Source organism: Lepidochelys kempii, chromosome 3 (assembly GCF_965140285.1).
Source record: "Lepidochelys kempii isolate rLepKem1 chromosome 3, rLepKem1.hap1, whole genome shotgun sequence".
Taxonomy (NCBI): Eukaryota; Metazoa; Chordata; order Testudines; family Cheloniidae; genus Lepidochelys; species Lepidochelys kempii.
In genome coordinates, this window is record NC_136382.1 from 133507808 (window position 1) to 133529853 (window position 22046).

Here is a 22046-nt window from a genome sequence, read left to right on the forward strand (position 1 = left end):
GCCACTCGCTTCTCAACTGTGAGGGGCTGCTCTCATCTTGGTATTCATATGCCTCAGGGCAGGGGAAAGCAAGTCACAAAGTTCCATGAAAGTGCCCTTACGCATGCGAAAGTTTCACAGCCACTGGGAATCGTCCCAGACCTGCAACACTATGCGGTCCCACCAGTCTGTGCTTGTTTCCCGAGCCCAGAATCGGCGTTCCACAGCATGAACCTGCCCCATTAGCACCATGATGCATGCATTGGCAGGGCCCATGCTTTCAGAGAAATCTGTGTCCATGTCCTCATCACTCACGTGACCGCGCTGACGTCGCCTCCTCGCCCGGTATCGCTTTGCCAGGTTCCGGTGCTGCATATACTGCTGGATAATGCATGTGGTGTTTAATGTGCTCCTAATTGCCAAAGTGAGCTGAGCGGCTTCCATGCTTGCCTTGGTATGGCGTCCGCACAGAAAAAAGGCGCGGAACGATGGTCTGCCGTTGCTCTGACGGAGGGAGGGGCGACTGACGACACGGCTTACAGGGTTGGCTTCAGGGAGCTAAAATCAACAAAGGGGGGGTCTTTACATCAAGGAGTATTTCAAGCAGGACTTCACGGAGGGTTCCAATAAGAAATGGTGCACCTAAGTTATCGTTCTTATCGGAACAAGGAGGTTAGCCTGGCCTCTGATTGATACATGGCTAGATTTACCTCGCTGCACCTTCTCTGTGAGTGACTGCAGTGTGACCTAGAGGAATGAGTCCCCTAGACAGAGGAGGAGGCAAATGAGTACAAAACAAATCTGGTCTATTTCTTGTTTTGACCCACTCCATCTATCTTTTACATCTTTGGCTGGCAGCAGACGGTGCAGAAGGACTGCAAGCCATCCACATCTCATGGCTGCTCGGCAGAAGATGGTACAGTACGACTGCTAGCCATCCTCATCTCTTGCCTGCCTGGCAGAAGATGGTACAATACGACTACTAGCAATCCTCATCTCTTGCCTGCCTGGCAGAAGATGGTACAGTACGACTGCTAGCAGTCCGTATCGCCTGCCCGCTCACCATAAGACGGTTCAATAGGACTGACTGCAGGACTAAAGAGAATGACCTGGTCAAGTCACTCCAAATTTAGTCCCTGCGCCCATGTCTGCCCAGGCACTCCCAGCCGACGTGGCCAGGAGCACCTCGGACACGACGAGGACGACTACCAGTCGTATTGCACCGTCTGCTTCCAGAAGGCAATGGGTTGCTGCTACTGTGTAGCAAAGCCGTACCGCGTCTGCCAGCACCGAGGAGACATAGGGTGACGGTTACCTGAGCAGGCTCCATGCTTACCGTGGTATGGCGTCTGCACAGGTAACTCAGGAAAAAAGACGCGAAACGATTGTCTGCCCTTGCTTTCACGGAGGGAGGGAGGGAACGGGGGCCTGACGATATGTACCCAGAACCACCCGCGACAATGTTTTAGCACCATCAGGCATTGGGATCTCAACCCAGAATTCCAATGGGCAGCGGAGACTGCGGGAACTGTGGGATAGCTACCCACAGTGCAACGCTCCGGAAGTCGACTCTAGCCTCGGTACTGTGGAAGCGCTCCGCCGAGTTAATGCACTTAGAGCATTTTCTGTGGGGACACACACACACTCGAATATATAAAACCGATTTCTAAAAAACCGACTTCTATAAATTCGACCTTATTCCGTAGTGTAGACATACCCTTTCTCTTCCAATTCTTATCTTCCTTCTCCTTCCCCCTTGGAGGTTTCATCCCAAACCAGTCCCCAATCCTTCCCTCTCCCACTACAGATTTTCTCTTTATCCAATACATGAACCCCCCGCCCCTTTCTATTCCAACGCAGACTGCCTTCTGAGCTCATCTCTAACTTTCTACCTTTTCACCTGAGAGGTTTTTCCAAATCCCAACACCTTCCTCTATTAATATCAGCCTTTTGCTAACAAAGATGGATGTTCCTGCAGATGCTTATCTCAGCATGGTCCAGAGGCACCCCTTAGTCTAATGTTTCCCACACTTAAAAGCTGAACCCCTGCCCCCCTTCAGAAAAATGTAACCAATCTCACCCCCTGGTAGGCTCTAGATGTGTTACTAAAGGCTTATGCATGCTCCAACTTGTCTTTTGAGCTTCTCCCCCCTTTGAGACACACACACACACACCCACACACTTTAAGAAATATCAGTGTAGTTTTCATAATACACTTCCTCTCGTTTCTTAAAATGTCCTGGATCAGCAAATCATTGACATTTATATTGATATAAATATTGACATTTAAAGTATCATTGACATCTGAGTTCACTGTCATTGAAATGAATGGGGCAGTTCACAGCTCAGAACTATTGTTTCTGGCCCTCTGCAAACTCGGGCAAACATCACATCACATTCCCTCCAGTTTGAATGTTTTCTCCTTCTGTAACTATAGCAGCCAGAGTTTCAGTTTCATTTTAATAATAAACTAAGACTCTTGAGGACAACTTAGATGTCTGTCTAGCTTTGCTCTACCATCCAGCTTACCCTTTAAACACTCCAGTGGAGCATGGCCCACACTTTAAGAAACAATGTCCTAGACCCTAATGTGGTCACCACAAATATTACTTTTTTACATGGATGGAGAAGACAAACACTTGCCTTAGGTCTTGTATTCCATAAAAAAGGTTCCAAAATTTGATCAAAGTAATATGGAACACTTGTTAGAAACCAATAGAGACCTCGAAGATTAATAGGTTGATTCACACAGTGACCCTGCTCTTATGAAACATTGTATAATGGGGACCTGCCTTGAGTTCCTGAATCTCCTGTGCCTTTCCAGATAATGTAATGGCTACTAAAAAAAGATAGTTTTCATGAATGGGTAGTAAATGGAACAAGTTGCTGAGGGCTCAAAGGGGAACCATTGATCCTGTTAACAGTATATTGAGGTCTCAAGAGGGAATTGAGTCCTGAACTGTGGGGAAAAACATGAATAATGCATTTAAGGAATCTAGCCACTGTGAGGTGAGAAAACAGTGTGGCCCTTGGTAGGAAAGTAATTGCTGCTAGATGGACCCTTATACAGCCAACAGAAAGTCCAGATTGTTGCAGCTCTGGTAAATGAGTGCTGAAATGAGTGTTGTCAGGCGACACAGCTAGTGGTGAGCTGCCCAAATAGAAAACCTCTTCCACTTCACTTTATAAGTCTATCTAGTTGAGGCTTTCCTGCTTTGCAACAGAAAGTTCTGAGCTTCAGCTGAAGACCTTCTTTTGTAGGATTTCAGTCAGCCAGCATTCAGGCTGTCAGCTATAAGGAGACTGGGTCCAGGTTTAGGATCTGGCTGTTCTGAAAGACTATGTTGGGGCTGTAGTGAAACATTCATTAGATCCAAATATCAGAACTGCTTGGCCTATCCTGGGGTTATCATCAGTTGTGTCTTGCCTCTGTTTCCTCAGGACCCTCAGTATCATGGAAAAGGCCTGCAATAACACCAATGTCCAAAGGATGGGAAAGTGTTCATCAGGGAGTTTTGCTAAGGCAAAAGAGGCACATAGTGTGCCCATAAGTGAGCAGGACAGCAGCCTCGTAAGAGGGCCAAGCTTCAAATGCTGGGGACTCTGACTCCACGATAGCAGGTTGAGTCCCAGTACCAAGGATATCTATCATCATACGTTTATTGTCAGTGTTATGTCTGTTGGCAAAAAAGCACAACTACTGTACTAACTACACTAAAACGAACTAGCCTAACAAGAAATCACACAATGCGCAGAGGTTCCGTGTTGCTTCCACAGGCTGTTAGAAGGAATCAAGGGATGGAAGGACGTGCTCCACCCTTTAAACCTTTGAGTGCGGGAAGACTGGAAGTGCATCTCAGGTCCAGGCACAGCCCCAACAGACACTGCTAGCCAAAAAGAATATGATCTTGCATGTGTGGGGCGCACACAAACATGAAGAGAAAAATCCATGTGAATAATCCCTTGAAGAGCCATCAAATATGTTGTTATGCTATGGGTAACTGTAGTGAAACTGAGTGCTTCCCACAGGAGAGCAAAGGACCATTACACGCCCCTTGGATGGTGGAGCCTAGACCACCCCGCCCCCATTGCTGGACGTACTGGGGCATGGCCAGAAGTAAAAAAGGCAGGCCCTGCAGCACAGTTGGGGGAGAACCTGCAGAGAAGGACGCTTCGCCTGTTCTGCAGGGAACCTACACCTGGCTGTTCCCGATCCCCAGACACCAACGAGGACTGGCCGAGAGTGCCTGCCGCAGCGTACCCCAAGGAACTGAAAGAGGCCTGGAGGCCACAGGTACCAAACCCTGGCGAAGCAGGAAGTAGCCCAGGCTACAGTACAACAGGCTGTGGCTCAGTCGGCATGTTGCGGCTGGATCCCTGCTGATGCAGGGGCAGCTGATCCTGCCCCGGCTCTGGGCTGGAACACCGTGGATTAGGGTGGGCCCTCATCCTCCTGACCCTCCCTACCCCCCCGGGATGCCAACTCCCGATGCTTCCCTGAGAAGCTCCTGTGCTGGAGAAGGAGCTTCCCTTACCAGCCCCCTTGCAGACTGTTTGTTTGCTGGCTGCCTGAGCTCCGCCTAGCTAAATCCAGCCCTGAGACTGTTTTGTTACTGGCTGCCTGAGCGTCATCAAGTCCAGGCCCCAGCTCAGTTATAGACTGTTTAAGGGCTGGCAGCTTGAGCCACCCAAGCCCAGGCTAAAGCCTGACCATGACTGTTGGTCACCCAGCCCTATTGTGGGCTCTTGACTATCCTGCGGACTCTGATCCTGGCCAGATGGGACCGGACTGAGTGGCCTCCCTCTCCACGGGAGAGGGAGGAACCATTACAGTGACATCTGTATCTGTGCTTAATATTTTGGCACAAGTGTGAACCCCTTAATTATTTCATTAATTTGCTTTGTGCCCTGTTGTGTTTAGGTATTCTAGAGGATATGGCAGTTAAAACTGAGATAATGGTGTGATTGCACTAAAATAAGTTTCAGTTGACTTAAAATCCAATTTTTCCTAAGTAAAAGCATTAAAATGGTTTGATGTAATATGGACATTATGAATCTGGATGTCTGTAAAAATAAATGTTTTCAGATCATGTATGAAATTAATTTAAAAATACAGTCACAGAATTGAAAGTGTATACATAGTTAAAAGAATTCAAGTGCTGCACCACTATGTATCTTCAGTAAAACACAGTACAAAAATCAGCTATATTAACCTAAACATAGCATTTTGGTGATGCTGCAGAATAACTGATGTGGTTATTGCACTGTATCCAAATTAATTAGTATGGACTATAGCCAGTTTGTAGTGTAAAAACACTTATGTATCATAAAAGTTCAGACTGAAAAGGAAAAGCAGAACATCTGACTGATGTGAACATCCTAATTACAAAAAGAAAAAGAAGTACTTGTGGCACCTTAGAGACTAATAAATTTGAGCATAAGCTTTCACGAGCTACAGCTCACTTCATCGGATGCACCAACTGTAGCTCACGAAAGCTTATGCTCAAATAAATTTGTTGGTCTCTAAGGTGCCATAAGTATTCCTTTTCTTTTTGTGAATACAGACTAACACGGCTGCTACTCTGAATCCTAATTACAGTACATGGTAACAGGTGGATTGTTCAAAACCTTGCTCATCGAGTTATGGAAAAGATGGAAGCAAACAGAGTATTTCTATTTCCATCAAATGTCCTACCTTGATGTGCACTGTGCATCTTTTTCTTTAGCAATAGCTTACACTTTCAGAGATACTAAAATGAGTACAAACCAAAGTATGTCATTTGGCAACAGGACTCCTCTGACCAACCACTTCCTACATTATTACCAAGTATCATTTAGAACTAGGATTTCAAACCAAAATAAGTTTTGAGAAAGAGAAAGATGAAACTTCATACTTCTTGATTTTTTCTGGAAACCGCTTTAGTTTAACCCTGCTCCTTATTGACTAGTGGGAATTGTGAGATAATAAATTGAAATATCACTGACCAATTTTCTATAGCTTACAAAATGAGAGGAATCCTGTGGTTTCAGACGCAAGCAAGTAATTTTTTTTAATATAATTTTGCTTCAGTTGAGAGAAAGCTATAATTTCATTTATAAAAGGAATTCATAATGTTGAGTAAGCTCAAAAATCTCTAATAATCTGCTTTTTTTAAAATGGACTCTTTTCTCTTCCCCCACACCTTATAAAGTTTGTTTGAAACAGAAACAAATATATCGAGAAAAATATATATTGAAAACTATAGATGACTAAAATACATTAGTTTAATATATAGGCTTCTAGTAAATTAGAATTCTGTCTTGCTTTTAAATATAAAGTGTACAGTGTAATGTTACAGAGTTGATTTCACAAGATACATGGAATTTCTGGTGTTTCCTGCTATTACAAAATAATTCAGTCAAGTTAGCTTTGGGACAATATGTAATCAGTTACTTAACTTCAAATCATTTTAAACAAAAACAAAAGAAGAGGAACTAAGGAACAGAAGATCTCTAATGAAATATAGAGCTTTTCATTTTTCTATAATCAGTTCAAATCCTGCCTAGGTAGGAAGCAGACAAAAGTTACCACCCTCCACATAGTGGACATTTGGTAGCTTATCTCAAATCAAGTGGTTGCCTCAAATTGACACACCTGATTAATGCTCATAATCAACCCTAAAAGGTGCTGTACTAAACATTATAGGTAATAATTCTGGAAAGATCAAAGTTCTGCATAAAATATTACTCCTGCGCTAAGGTCTTCATAGCTTTTGTTAAAAACAAATGGTTATCTTCCTCTTTCTGATTCTTCAGTTCTGGAGAGTTGCAATATGCTACAGCAAATAGTATGTCAAAAAAACTCCTTTGGAGTGTCTTGCTGGGAATGTATGCTACACATTTTCACTTTTAAATAGGGAAAATAACTGTTGACAGAATTACAGCATGGAAATAACATCTTTTAAAAATTCCCAGCTGAAACAGCACATAACCATACTAAATTGAACAAAAGGCTTAACTCTTTATATATGGACTTTCAGTCATAACCTTGATCACTATGATGAGTGGAGATAAGGAAGGTATGTTCAAAGTCATATTTTTTCATTCAAAAAGGGTCACTACATAAACTTCCACCACCTTCCTTTGATCCTTGGTAGTAGTGGTGATAGATTAAACCAGCCTTTAAAAGGGCTACACAACATAGGATAAATCCCATTTTATTAGGTGGGGATTTTTCCCACTCCCCAGCTGCTCTTTCTCACCCCACAAAAACCCTCAAAGTGCCATGTGTGTTTGCAATCACAGACTATTGCATATACATTGCATCCTCTCTAGACCCTACTTCTGTTATTGTGAATTGGAAGAAGATAGAGTAAAATTTTTTTCAAATTTCTAAGATTTATTGAAATATTTAAATAATTGCCTACCCAGTGAAACTGAGTGCAGAGGAACAGTAAAGAATGGCCTAAATGAACAGATGTGCCTTCAAATGAAAAAAAGCCAGGAAGGTGTCGTTTTGACAGCTTTGAACATTTTCCTTTAACACCTGTCTGAGTAACATCCATACTGATATGAAATACTGCTAAGAAGTATGAATAAAGAAGCTATTGTCCAGTGCTGGTATGCATCAGGCAATAACAACAAAGATTCATGTTAATCAAGTAAGTGCTGGCTTGTTCTCAACTTTGGACAATATGCTCTTTATTACTGACAATATAACCCCCAAACCAAAGGCAACTCAGACACAGAATTTTAACTTATCTTATCAGGCTCTGATCCCTATGTAAATTTAAAGTGTTCAAACATATGGGTGTGATTATCAGAGCCAAACAGTTCATGCACTGGCATAAGAATGCACTGTGTATTTAACTAAGGGTACTGTGAAAGAAAGCTCCATCTGAATCTGATAGCACTTGATCTAGCATATCTTTGGGCAGCCAAAAACAAACAAACTGGGCCTCATTTAAACAATTGTACATTTATAGAAATGTTTTTACCTAGTACCGATGCATATTCTCCTTTAGTGAGGTATATTTGTAATACGGAACATTTCTGTCAAAAACACAGCTTAGAAAGGGACAGTCAAGTTCACTGAGTTATTGAATGTTATAAACATTTAAGGGAAAACAAATTTAAAAGACTGTACAACTGGAGGATATTTCCTCCTTCCCTTCCCCCTATAATCATCTGCACAATCAACCAACAAATCCACAGACTATTTACCAAAAATTAAAACATCATTAAGCAAATGCAATTTACTAGAGATTTTAGATAAGTGGTTTCCCATAAGCCAAATTCAAATGGTGCATAAGCAGGTGCAACTTGTCTCCAACAGAGTTGCATCTGTTTACGCGAGATCTAAATGATCAGAGTGCCAACACTGAGGCTGTGTCTACACTGCACATCTTCTAGGTATGCAGCATAGCCGCTCTTTCAGATTTCCTATGTATAAATAAATATTTTAAAGCCAGTGCATTGTATCTTAGAGAACAAAAGTTGGCTCCTTAAAGGGTAAATGCTGACTGTCTAGGGCTTTATTTACCAAATTAAAAGGCTGTCTACATCCTCCAGCAGACTGAGAGCTTGACTACACTGGCAACTGGGGGATGGGGGGGAAACTATAGAGATTTAGATTAATAAATTACAGTTGACTACTTTGGGGATAAGGAAAAGCAACTAAAACTAAGTTTCAAAGACCCAGAACCATGCCAGCCAGCTTAAAGAAGGTTGTACAATTTACCGAGTGTTTTATTTGCTGATCTGCTCTTATTTCCTCTTCAAAATGTCAGTTCTTTATTGAAAAAACCAGCAGACCACCGACCCACACAGACTGCTATGGTTGCATACAACATCGTTCCATCAGAACAGTAACCAGCCCCGCAAATATTTAGACGTGAGGATGCAGTAATGCAAAGTCACATTTACAACTGAAATGATACGCATAAATTGTATGCGTTGTAGCAATTTCTTGTAACTGCATAAAAACTTTCCATGAACAAATTAAGGGAACACACACTTTGTTGCATGGGATGCAATCCTATGCTCTGAGTATCCCTAAACCTGACTGCCAGAAGCTGGGATGGATCACTTGATAAATTGCCCTATTCTGTTCATCTGGCACTGGCCACTGTTGGATGACAGTATAGTGAACTAGATGGACCATTGATCTGACCCAGTAAGGCCAGTTTCTGTTCTTATATAATCAAGCTCACTACCCACACCAGATCTTTGCAGCCCTCCAGTCTCCCCTCACAACCTCCCTGTGCGCTACCCTTCCATTCCTCACTTTTTCAGGGACTTACTAACTCCCCCAACCTCTTTCCTCATGCCAGGGGCCCTTTGTACACTCCCTTTGCCCTGTCCCTGCCATTCTTATCCTCCTTTCTTCACCGTCTCTCTCTTTTAGAGTGTCAGCCTTTGTAGGGCTTATCTACACATGAAGTTATTCAGGAACAGCTATCTCTGAACAACAGAACTCCATGTGTGGATAAGCCCTTAAACTGACCTGGGAAGATGGGGAGAGCTAAAATGAGGGGTATTGTATTGGAATAGGTTATTGGCTGCCATAAAATTAGAGATGGTTGAAACTGCTGGCTCTGCAAATCAGATGATGGGGCTTTGTATGTTCCCCATTTCCCCCTTTTGGTTTTTGCCAAAAAAAAAAATCAATAAGGTTTTGACCACTGATGCCTAGAATATTTCCTAAAATTTTGGATGCAGCATTCTATAGTTATCACTTTACAGCCAAACAGAGAATTTCAATGAAAGACCTCACAAGCTTGGCCAACTATAATGTACTTTGTTCTCTTGGTTTTTGTTACTTCCTTTTATTTATTCCACATTTTTCTTTGATTGTATGTTTTGGTATACTCTCCCCCCCACTGTCTTTGCAGTATCTGTTTTTCCTTGGACTAACTTTTCCATTTAATATTTTGACATTTGAAATCAGTTTTACTTTGAGATCATTCCTCTTTGTTCCAACTCTCATCCAACATGCTTATTTCTGATTCTGCCTCATTCTTCACTGTAAGTCCCAGCTACTTTTCTCCTTCAGTGTTCTCTCCTCTCTAAGTCCCTGCTTTTCCTCCACTCCCTTCTTCCCTATATTTCCTTTTTTAAGTTTCTCTCCCTCTGTTCTTTCTTTTCTTCCTCAATATTCCCTTGCAATATTGCCCATGAATCTTTTCTATTTTGTACAGGTTCCTATACTGTGGCATCCAAGCACCTTCAAGCAGTACATTAAGCAACATGACTAGCATCTGCCACATGAGGTTCCTACCTTATTTTCCCCCATCCATCTTCCCAGGAGTCAGGGGCGAGGAAAATTGTGTGAATCTTTAAAAAAGTATGCTGTGTTACATGTTTATTTTATTTATTTTTCTTTAAGAATAAAAAAGGGCCCATACACAGACTCATGATTCAATCTCTCTACCTCTCTTCAAAAGCCTGGTGTAACAGACAGGCCCTGCAACGTGTCCTGAAAGTGGAAAAATCTTGGCTATTCTAAACAAGAAACAGTAGGGTGTTTCAGAGTTGCTGGGCCCTTATGGAGAACACCCTGCCAGCCACACCGCTCTCTATTACTTTGCAAAAGTGATTGCAGCTATTAGCCCTGCTACTATTCCAAAGGGATAGCAGCACAGTACGAAAAGGGAAAAAACATACCACCACTATTTTGGATCCTGTATCTGACAAAAAACATTAATATGGATTTGGCAACTTCAAATGGTATTTCCACTTCAAATATCTCCTTCGTTTATCCAGATGGTAATCTGTTAAGATAGGAAATATGGAGAGTACAATGCAGAGGTGGGCAAACTGTGGCCCGCAGACCACATCCAGTCTGCGGGACCCTCCTGCCCGGCCCCTGAGCGCCTGGCCCAGGAGGCTCGCCTCCGGCCCCTCCCCTGCTGTCCCCTTTCTCCACAGCCTCTGCTCACTGCACTGTCGATGCAATGCTCCAAGCAGTGGGGCTCTGAGCTCCTGGGGCACCGCAGCTGCAGAGCCCAGCCTGACCCGGTGCTCTGTGCTGCGTGGTACATGGCTGGCTCCAGCCAGGTGGCACGGCTGCCTGTCCTGGTGCAGTCACGCCGCCAGCGCTCCAGATAGCGCGGTAAGGGGGCAGGGAGGGTTGCATAGAGGGCAGGGGAGTTCACGGGGTGGTCAGGGGCCAAGGGTGTGGATAGGAGTCAGGGCAGTCAGAAAGGAGAGGAGGGGTTGGATGGGGCAGCGGGGGGGCAGTCAGGGGCAGGGGTTCCCAGGTTGGTCAGGGGACAGGGCACAGGAGGGGTGGATCCCAGGGGGCAGTCAGGAAGAAGAGGGGTTGGATGGGGCGGCAGGGGGCAGTTAGGAGTGGGGAGTCCGGGGGGTGGGGGTCAGGGAGAAGAGGTGGTTGGATGAGGTAGGCGTCCCAGGGGGGCAGTCAGGAATGAGAGAAGGGGTTGGATGGAGTGGCGGAGGGTCAGGGGACAGAGAGCGGTGGATGGGGGTGGGGAGGAGTGGTGTGGATGAGGCAGGGGTCCTGGGGAGCCATCAGGGAACAGGGGGGTTGGATAGGGCAGGAGTCTGGGGGGAGGGGCTGTCGGATAAGGGGCAGGGGCACAGCCTCCCCTAACCGGCCCTCCATACAATTTCGGAAACCCGATGGAGGACCTCAGGCCAAAAAGTTTGCCCGCCCCTGGCGTAATGGCTCTGAGGCAATATTTCGCTACTTTTTGTGCAGAATTACCAAAGTGGAATGCACTTAACTTTTAAGCTCCTACTTTGGAGTAGAAATTAAATGGAAATATTAACCTTAGCTTTTAAACATTTCAGCACTTCTGAAACCATTATTAGGATGGCAAAACTGGTTGAATCATCTTTAAGTTCAGACATTCAGATATTACTGTGTGAAAAGCTTACATATCAAAGCGCCGATGTAAGTTTAGCAAGTGTAATGTATGTCTGGGGCAAAATGATAAAACCCTATCAAGGAAATAACTTAATTAAGTATTCATGATCAAAGTAATTTATGAATTCAAGAACTCATCCGCAAGATGAAATGTGGATTCTGTATTACTTAGGCATATCTTACTGGAAAATTGAGTTTACTAAAGAAACAATGCTCTAACTGGAATTCTCTTTTCCTTACTGAAGCATTTGAAAATGGCTCGGAGCAAGAGAGAGCTAACTACTATTCCATTCAGGACAATTCCTCCAGTGATCAAAGGAAAATGTGGCTATATCTGCAAGGATATAATAAGGAGTAGCAAACTAGATTCAAACTGGTGGTCTTCTTTGCAGAAAGGAGTTTTTAAAAGGTACGCCCAAAATGGTGCCTTTCAGGTAATAAACCTGCCCTTACCAATTTTTGCTGATTTAACAATCACATCTGAGATTTTAAGAAATTCCCAGTTGCAGGAAAAAAAAACATACACAAATGGGAAACCAACCAGGCACTAAATTATGATTTTACCACTAACTTCCTTTAGGGGGCAGCACACTGGTGCTCAGGAACTACAAAGGAGAGGAATTATGCCTCAAAGAAATAGTTCCTTCCTGCTCCTCTTTTGCTCCAAGAGCACAGTAGTTTCCTATTAATCCCTATAAGCAGCAATTACTGTTGCCCAGCTACATTACCTCAGCTGCACTTGCTGACTTATTAGGGGGTGAAACCAAAGCTCATCCACTTCCCATCCATCTGTTTGAGGAGGAGTTTAGTTAAGTATCGATTAAATAGGTGGTTTAAGGTTGACAACAGTGCTAAGAGGTTATTAGAACTGCCTTTCTAATTAGACAAGAAAAATTCCAGATTAAGTTAAAAGTGGCCTGCAGAGAAACAACTGCTGTCTACTATTTACTCCTGAGTGACACTATTATGCAGTTCTTTTTAATTTAGCTTTCAAACAGAAATCGTGGAGTTGAACGAATGATACTTGTCCAAACTGATTAATCATTTTTCATTTCAATAACCTTAAGACTTTTAAACAGATATCAGTGCCAATATTTATGATCTTCCATCTGGCCTGGAAAAATTGAGAATGATTATTAAAATGTTTTCATATAAACAATTTTACGTGATCCACTGGTATGTGATCAATAGCTCCGACACTCATAATTCATCAACATTTGCCCATGTGCTTCAAACTGGGGCCAGTATAATAATGCAAGACAATATGCATGGAACAGACTTGGATAACAGGAAACTAGTAACACACTGTGCTTCAGCCCAACAAGAAAGGCATTATTTCCACTGAACTCTATGCAAGCCCTAGAGATAGCTCTGAAGTAACTGGGAAACAGCACATAGTAACATTAAAATTTGAGAAAATCAGCTTTTTGGAAAACTGCAGAAGTAAAGTAGAAGTGCAGAAAAGAGTATCCAGAACAGAAAGGGAGTATAAGGTAGTCAACGTCTTCCTATCCTGAAACAGTCGGCCAAAAGGTGGACTCACGGGACAAATCTACTACAGGGAGTTGAGTGTTATCACAAAGTTATATTTTCTATTCATAGAAACCTAAACTGACAGACAGCATTCTGCTGGTCAGATATGCAATTTACCTGCTGAATAAGCAGTGCCAATCTAGGTCTGCTTTCTATTATTTGTGTTGCGATATCACCCAAAGGTTCCCATCACATAATGTACACGTACACAAGTAGATTTAAGTCAATATCCTGAAGAGTTTACAATTTAATTTGACAACAAGACATAAATTTTCACAAAGAAAAGGAGGGAGAAAAAAGGACAATGAAAATAAGATCACATAGTTATGTGGTTTAGTTATTGCACAATTTGATAGTTCTAAATAAAAAAAACAAAATCATTCATTGAAAGTAAAACTGCTCCACCACCTAGCCTAGATTCTTGCACATATTACAGCAGAAGTGGATCTTGAGACAGGAACTGAAGATGAGGGTAATAACATTCTATGCACAAAGGGCAGAATGGAAAGGTGTGTAGTACTGGGAGAAAAATGAGCGTGCAATACTGGCATCATTGGAAGAGCAATATGAAAACAGACAAGAACGGGAAGCTGTGAAGGACCTTAAAGGTGAAGAAGAAAAGCTTAAAATATTATGAAGTAGGGAACAGAGCCAAGGGAGGGATTCAAACTGGAAGGTGGCTTGGTAAGAGAGTCAAGTCTGGAAAAAATTGTCTGTATTTTAAAAAGTCTTTAAGGAGTGTGCAAGGGAGTTTGTTCAAGGGAGATCACAACAATTGAGACAGGTGATAGTGAGGAGCTTAACAAAATTTTAGTTGTGCAAAATTATGGACATGGTGTAGAAGAGGAGGGAGGGTCAGGTCAAAGACGACCCTCGGACTATGTGTCTCAGTTCCAGGGACAAAACTGTTGTTGTAAAGAACAACAGAATGCAGTCATGGGGAGGGTTTGAGAGGAAGCATATGGCATCTAATTTTGGCCACGTTACAGTTAACTATGTTGTGACATCCAGGATGTGAGGTCAGGAAGAAAGGTAGAAATACAAGATGAAATGGATAGACAAGTAAGGAGATAGTACATAAGTGTGGGTAAGGCAAGAAATGAATACCTTCAGAGTACATGTGACTGGAGGACGGCAATTTGGCAGCAACTTTTGAAATTTATTTTTGTTCAGTGTTGGAACCAAAATGTTTTCACACAGAACATTCACAAAAAGAATGAGTGTGTGTGTCCCCATCGTTAGAGTACTGGCCTGGGATGTTGTGGGAGACACAGGCAGAACAGGGATTTGAACCTAACTCAGAGTAGAGTTTTCATCCAAAATCACTTCACATTAGGCACAGTGGGGACTTGAATATGGGACTCTCACATCCCAGTGCCCTAACTGCCATATTAGAGAGTATGTGAGAAAGTCTCTCAGTCTCAAACCTTATCAATGAAACATACATCTCTGCAAAATATTTCCACATTTCATTAAAATTTCATTTCAACCAAAATGTTCCAGCCAGCTCGACTTCAGAGTGTATACTCTGCACAAGTCATCACATATGTGGTTAACTGGAAGAGACCTGTTTAGCATAAACAGGTATCAAACAAATATTTGATTCTGTTAATGAACAGGTTTCATATCACAGTTAAGTTACAAAAGGCAGACATCCATATCCACATAAAAACGATCAACAACTGAAGTGTGGATGGGTATACACGCAAAAGAACATACGTATACATACACACGCATCTCCTTTCTCCCCCATCCCGTTCTTCTCCACCCAGGGACATTTTTCTCACAGGAAGACAGTCACGCAGCTTTGAACTGTCAGATACGAGAAAAGCTTCTATCATGCTGTGAATCCTGGTAATATTGCAATTTTATAATGAACAGACTGGCATTTATCAGTGCTTTCCATAGTATTCTTCTAGGATGTACATCAGAAGTGCACAAACTACAGCCCGCCGGCCACATCCGGCCTGCGGGACCATCCTACCTGGCCCCCAAGCTCCCGGCCACAGAGGCTAGCCCCCAGCCCCTCCCCCACAGCCACACGGGGAGCACTCGCCTGCCGCTCCTGCTGGGCAGCGCGGCTTACACCCGCCGCCCACCTTCCAGGCTTTCTAATAAGCCAGTCCTGCTGCTCTGAGCGGCATGGTAAGGGGGCAGGGAGCGGGGGGAGGGGGCGGTTGGATAGGGGCAGGGTCCCGGGGGGGGGGGGCAGTTAGTGGTAGGGGGTCCCAGAAGGGGGCAGTCAGGGGACAAGGAGCAGAGGGGGTTGGATGGATTGGGGGCTCTAAGGGAGGCAGTCACGGGGAGGGAGCCAGGCTGTTTGGGGAGGCACAGCCTTCCCTACCCGGCCCTCCATACCATTTCACAACCCTGATGTGGCCCTCGGGCCAAAAAGTTTGCCCACCCCTGATGTACGTGCTTCACTGTAAGCTTTATTTCTGTAAACTGGCCAATACTTTAAAAAAAAAAAAAGTATAGTTAAGCTTTGTTGAACAGCATATCTAGGGGGATTGCTGGAATGGATGCTTTGAGAGAAAATAAAAACTATGTTGGGGAAGCAGAGCAAGGAGATAATAGTATGAGTAAAGGCCAAAGAGAAGGAGACAGTTTTCATCCAAACCCATATAGTTAAGGGGTACAAGGAGACAGTACACTGCTAGTGGTAATAAAGGCACTCAAAATAATCAAATTAGAATATTCGATCTAATTTATTCAATCTAGTTTAGGAGTAAATTAGCCATCAAATAATCTGTAAGAAGATAAAGAAGCTTTGCATGGGATTAGACAGTTGAACAAGTATAACGACTGCTACACTTATTCCAGAGTAATGTATTACAACCATTACCCTTCACACCATCACTTTTTTTCTCCCCTCTGACCATTGTGGATGTACATTCTCTACAACAGACGTGACAGGTTATGATTATCTGTGAGGGATGGTAGGGTTCTGTATTGATATTCATCATTTCTGAGATTAAAAGCCTAAAGGGAAACAGAGAAGGAGAAAAGGCTTAATGTTTCTGTCCCGGGGACAACAGTATTGTATTATGCATACAAGCCCATTAAAATGGAGTGAGCTAAGAGTCCTTCAACCGCACAAGTCTTGGAGAATGAAAGCCATTAAGTTTGTGACCCACAACCAGAGGGTGAAGCTTACCTGAAGGCCATGGCCATGAAGGCCATTAATTCAATTAAGTTACAAGAATTCTTCATTCACCACCAAAGGGGTAGATCCAAACAAGAAATAATTTTAAACTAACTAGTCAGGAATGCATTGACAGAGGGTCACCCAGTTTGCTTGGAGCTCCCCACAGAAAGGAGGAGCAAGAAGATCTAAGGAAAGAAGTATGGTACCCATGTGATCAAACTGTTTTCTCCAAAATTCCAAGATGTCACAACCTACACACACACACACACACACACACACACACACACCCCTACCTAAATCCTATGTGACCTTGTGCAAATCACAGTCTCTCTGTCTCTCCAGCACATTTGCTGGAATTTTACTTATGAGAAATATTTCTGCAGGGTCGTCCTAAAAATGGGTACCTTTGTTCATTCTCATATTACAGCTCCTACTTAAGACTAAATCTCCTTAGACCAAAAGGAAGATAAGAGTTGCTTTATTTAAAAAAGTTATTTGTACATAGAGCACTTCATACACTCAGTATCATAACAGTGTTGATGTGTATATAAATTCTTACATTTTGTTTCAGAAACACGATCCCTGTTATACATATCTTGTGTTTTCCCTAGACTTGCAGCTGCTGCATTGGGAAGTATAATATTGTTCCTCTGCGTATCATGGCTGTATTTTGCTTATGTGTACCCAAGTATTACTTTAGCATATTGACAAAATGGACATTTTCAACAATGATTTCATATTAAATTTGTGTAGAACAGCTAGTTGTGATGTGCATAACATTCATAGTAAGATACACTATGCATGAAATGTTTTGTTTCTTGTTAATATGCACATGCAAACAAAAATAAAGCAAGGAGGTTCCAGATCAAAATTATGTTAACATTTAATAAAATATTTGGCATCTGAATTTGCAAAGCTTGGCATAAACCTTTATATTTTCAACAAAATTACAGCACAGAGTCATTTCAAAGGATATTTTCCACCATAAAAAAACCCCCACAAGCAGCAGTATATAAAATATAAATGAAAGCTTGACAAATTAAAGTTTGCTTTAATTTCTACTGCATCACTTTGTTAACCTTAGGTATGAAGATTCAGCTCCAACAACTCACCACTGATGTAATAATCCCATGCAGAACACAAAATAATTTGACAGAACAGGATTTCACTCTAATTCCACCATCAGTGCCAACACCTCTAACCACTTCAAATTTTTATGTTTGCATACACTAACATGTTCCTCAAAGAAATAAAGGGAACACCCTTAAGCTAATTTCTACCATGTAGTGTAAAGAACACTGTCTCAAGGTCAACCTGTATCAATAAAGAGAAAATTTATTAGAGACACAAGATTACCTTGCTAAATCTAGGTTTCAGAGTAACAGCCGTGTTAGTCTGTAATCGCAAAAAGAAAAGGAGTACTTATGCTCAAATAAATTGGTTAGTCTCTAAGGTGCCACAAATACTCCTTTTCTTTTTGCTAAATCTAGAGTACCATAAATCCTGGCTGCCCACAAAACTGAGTTAGCTGAAATGCATACAGCTGTTATATAATCCACAGTCTTCCTCCTCTTCAAAGCTACCAACTGCCAAATGTAACCTAATAATTAGCATATGTAAGGTGAAAGAGAGAGACCATAACATCAGTTTATCTGCTTCATAGAATATCAATTGTTTCGAAACAAACCTACAGCCTGCTATGACCACAGTAATGCCAAATAAATGGATACTGAAAAGGAACATACAGCATGGTCTGCAGGAATCCACCCACTTAAAAATGCTAAATTCTAAAATGAGTAAAAAGCATTTATAAAGAAAACCTACCCTTCCAGAAAACTATTCTTGCAGGGTGGGACACATGTAAAGGAGTTAATTTTCAAATCACATGTAATTTCTAAGCATGATATGCTGCAGAAAAATTCAATATAGCTAGCAATCAGAAAATGAAGTGAAATTTCTTAGAACTATACTTTGAAAGCAATTAATAAAGGAAAGCCAAAAGTAGAAGTAGATTGACAGTTCAAATGTCACCCAAACTTAATTGGCATCAATCACTAACAATGATAATGAAGATCCCTTTTCTAGGACCTTCAAGAGAGCATTGACAAAAGGCAGGATTTCATAAAGAGAAAGCTAAATCCTCCCAGCCTCTAGTAAGCTTGCTAGTTATTGACATACTTGGCAAGAAATGGCAAAAAGTGATAATACCTGCTCCAGCCCACCTCTCCGAGCAAGAATATCTGTCAAAAATATTTACAAACTGAGTTTATATTCTAGTGCAACGATGCTTTAGGCAGCTCTGGATCCCCAGCTTCTGTTGGTATGCAGTTTTCCCCTGTCCCCCCCGCATGCAAAGTAGTTAATCTTGCTTGCTTTAAGGAGGTCAGAGAAGATTAAATAAAGAAAAAAGGAATTGGAAGATTTCAAAGAATGATTCCTCTGCCTCCGCATCACCTTTTCTTCCACTCACTCAAGCTCTGAGAGAACAACTGTCGACATAATCAAAACAGTTTAAGATTATATAGGGGCATGAAGAGACCTGGCATCTTAAAAAAAAAGTTGACCGCAGAATATGCAATTCATTCAGACGTGAAAAAAAAAAATCACAGTATCGGGCTCTGGGTCAGGTTACTAGTCTAAATGACAAACAGGGAAAAAAGCTGAATTCCATCAGCTATAGATGAAACTGAGATGGTATAAACTATTAAGCACTGTTCACAGTAAATCAATGCTTACCTCATTGATTTGGAGGGCTCTTAACAAGAGTAGATGAAGTACTTGTGGGACTGCTATTTTTGAAACCAGACACTGTTCCCTCCCCCTTTGCAAACAGACAGGGCGCAGAGCGTGCTGGGTTAATAACCAGTCCAGGTCAGCTTCCAAGAGATTATTTTAAACTGTCTGCATTTTTTAGATAGGGACTGGATGCAACAGGCTACCCAAGAAAAGACCAAATATAACAAAAGGTCATCTATATCGTATTATCAATATTTTAGGACTAAAATTTATTGAAGACAAATGCTTAGACATTTTCTGTAGGCAATGTAAACACTCTAGAAAGCAGAAAATTTAAGGAGACATATTATACTCTAGCAGTGTTATAGTTACTCCATCCAGTCTCACCACGACAAGATGTTACCCAACCTAATGAAACTTCTCAGTTAAACTAAGGAGCCACAGCCTGCAAAAGTTACCTACCTACCTGAAGGCTCAGCTTACTAGTCAGGGTGAAAGATACCTGGGCCGCCACCACTCAAAGTCCCCTGTAGTTTGAAGGATTAAATATTAAATAAAAATAAGACAACTGTGTTATTAAAACACAATCAAGTTTTTATACAATCTTTTAAAAATATGAAATTTGTGCTTAGCTTTTGTTCCATCTCCTCTCTTTCTGACTACACTCTAGTTTCAATTTCCTTTCTTGTGAAGTGTCTTTTCCTATATCATTTTCAGTTCATCTCCACTCATTTACGTCTACTTTTCACCCCATATTATGTGTTCTATTTTCTACCATATATATTTAGGGGGAAATTGGAGACAAAGAAAAGTCTGTCTCTCTCAATGGCGTAACTTTCTTTTCTAATTTGTGCCCCCAACTCACCACATACCATTCCGGCACCAAGTAGAAGAAACCTCCAAGAATACATTATTGTGCCAGTCTTCAGTTCTATCCTCAGGTGCCTGAAGTAATTAATTATCTCAGATATTTCACTGATATTTGTTCACATAATTACAATCAAACAAAAAATCCCCTTCAATTAATATAACTCATTGCAATAGTTATCCAACACTTAAAAAAACAGTATACCACCCTTTTACTTGGATCTGGATCACAGATATCTTGGAATCACTGTTCAGAATGTCTTGTTTTTCTTCTTTCTTTATGGGGACACCCACCCCTTCACTCTTTTTTCTCATCACTGATCTGTATACTCAAAAAGATAAAGGAGTACTTGTGGCACCTTAGAGACAAACAAATTTATTTGAGCATAAACTTTCGTGAGCTACAGCTCACTTCACCATTTTATGCATCCGATGAAGTGAGCTGTAGCTCACAGAAGCTTATGCTCAAATAAATGTGTTAGTTTCTAAGGTGCCACAAGTACTCCTGTTCTTTTTGCGGATACAGACTAACACGGCTGCTACTCTGAAACCTGATCTGTATACTGTTCACCTCCAATCTGTTCTCAGTCTGCACCTGCAGTTCATCTGCAGTGTCCTCCCCATAGGCAAAATACATAATATCAAGGACTCGGCTGAAGGGCTTTATAGATGTTTGGCTACCAGGAAGAGTAGTAAGAAAAGCAAAAGACTTCTTTGCTCCTCAATAGCCATTATTTCCATTGTTTCCAATTGTGATGTCTTAACCAGTTCCTTATGTTTCATTCACCTGTGCTTCCTCAGTTTCTCCTCCTGATTACAACTTCCACTCTACTGTGTGTCTTTTCTTCTGCTATTAATTATTTGTACCATGGTAGCGTGAAGGAATCCCAATCATGGACCAGGATGTCACTGTACAAACAGTTCCTGCCCCTATTGAAAGAAAACTAGGCTGCTCTTGATATAAAAGTGTCGCCCTCTTGTTATTCATTTAGGAAAATGAACATAGTACAACTTTCATACTTCATTACTTTGGGTCCTTTAATATCTATTCATATATCAGTTTCTCTGAGGTCATCTCTTAACTTGTTGGGAAATTCTTCTCTTAGACCTCTTATTTAGTAACAGAATTAGGCCTTTATGTCCAAAAAAAGCTTCAACAATGGTGATTTCAATACATATGTATGAGTCCAAAGTTTAAACCATTCTACTTAGTGAAATTAAATTTTTGAATAATCGGAATTGCTTTATCTTGACCACAAAACTCTTTCAAAACTGGCCAAAATATTAATGAAATAAAAAGATTGTTTAAAAAAAAACATTTTTTATTTCTGATGTACATGCTTGCGGGCGAAGGGGAGGGGCAGTGTTCACAAAGAAACAGGGAAAAGAAAACTTATGAAAACAGGAAAGTGCTATTGTCAATACTACAGAAATTGTCAGGATGACTCAGAAGCAGATATAGTACCTAAAATGATATAACTAGATTTCAAGCCTACACTCCCCCTTTAATACAAAATATGAGTATTCGTTTAGAAGAAGAGGGGAGGGAGAGTGGAAAGGGCTCAGAAGTTTATTTCAATGACTGCCAAGAGTGAAAAAGAGGAAACAAATGCAAAAATTGGAGACTTAACTTTTGAGACACTTCAATGCTAAGGAGAAGATGGGGAGACCCTCATAGATTGATACAAACACATATATTCTAAAAATGTCAGCAATTTGTTTTCTCCCTCACTCCTAAAATAAACTGTAAGGTTGTGGTCCACCTATCTGAACCACTGTTTAGTCTCAAGTCTACATGTTTTATACCATTTGTCTTTGATTTTCTTACAAACTTGATATATTTTTGGCCTTAGACTGCTCTTGGGCTATTCAGTCATCCATTCTCAAACATAAAAGCTGGGAATTCTCCCCTGT

The 22046-nt window shown here is 41.6% G+C and overlaps 1 protein-coding gene across 13 annotated transcripts in view; it reads right to left on the reverse strand.

The window, feature by feature from the left end:
* Positions 1-22046, reverse strand: part of SIPA1L2 (signal induced proliferation associated 1 like 2) — a 238194-nt gene that overhangs the window by 154783 nt on the left and 61365 nt on the right. The window contains exon 3 of one of the 13 annotated variants that reach the window (XM_073338085.1): positions 16227-16363. The exons of the other annotated variants lie outside the window; for them this stretch is intronic. The gene's annotated coding sequence lies outside the window, so the exon portion shown is untranslated. The remainder of the gene's footprint in view (positions 1-16226; positions 16364-22046) is intronic. 13 annotated transcript variants of the gene reach the window in all.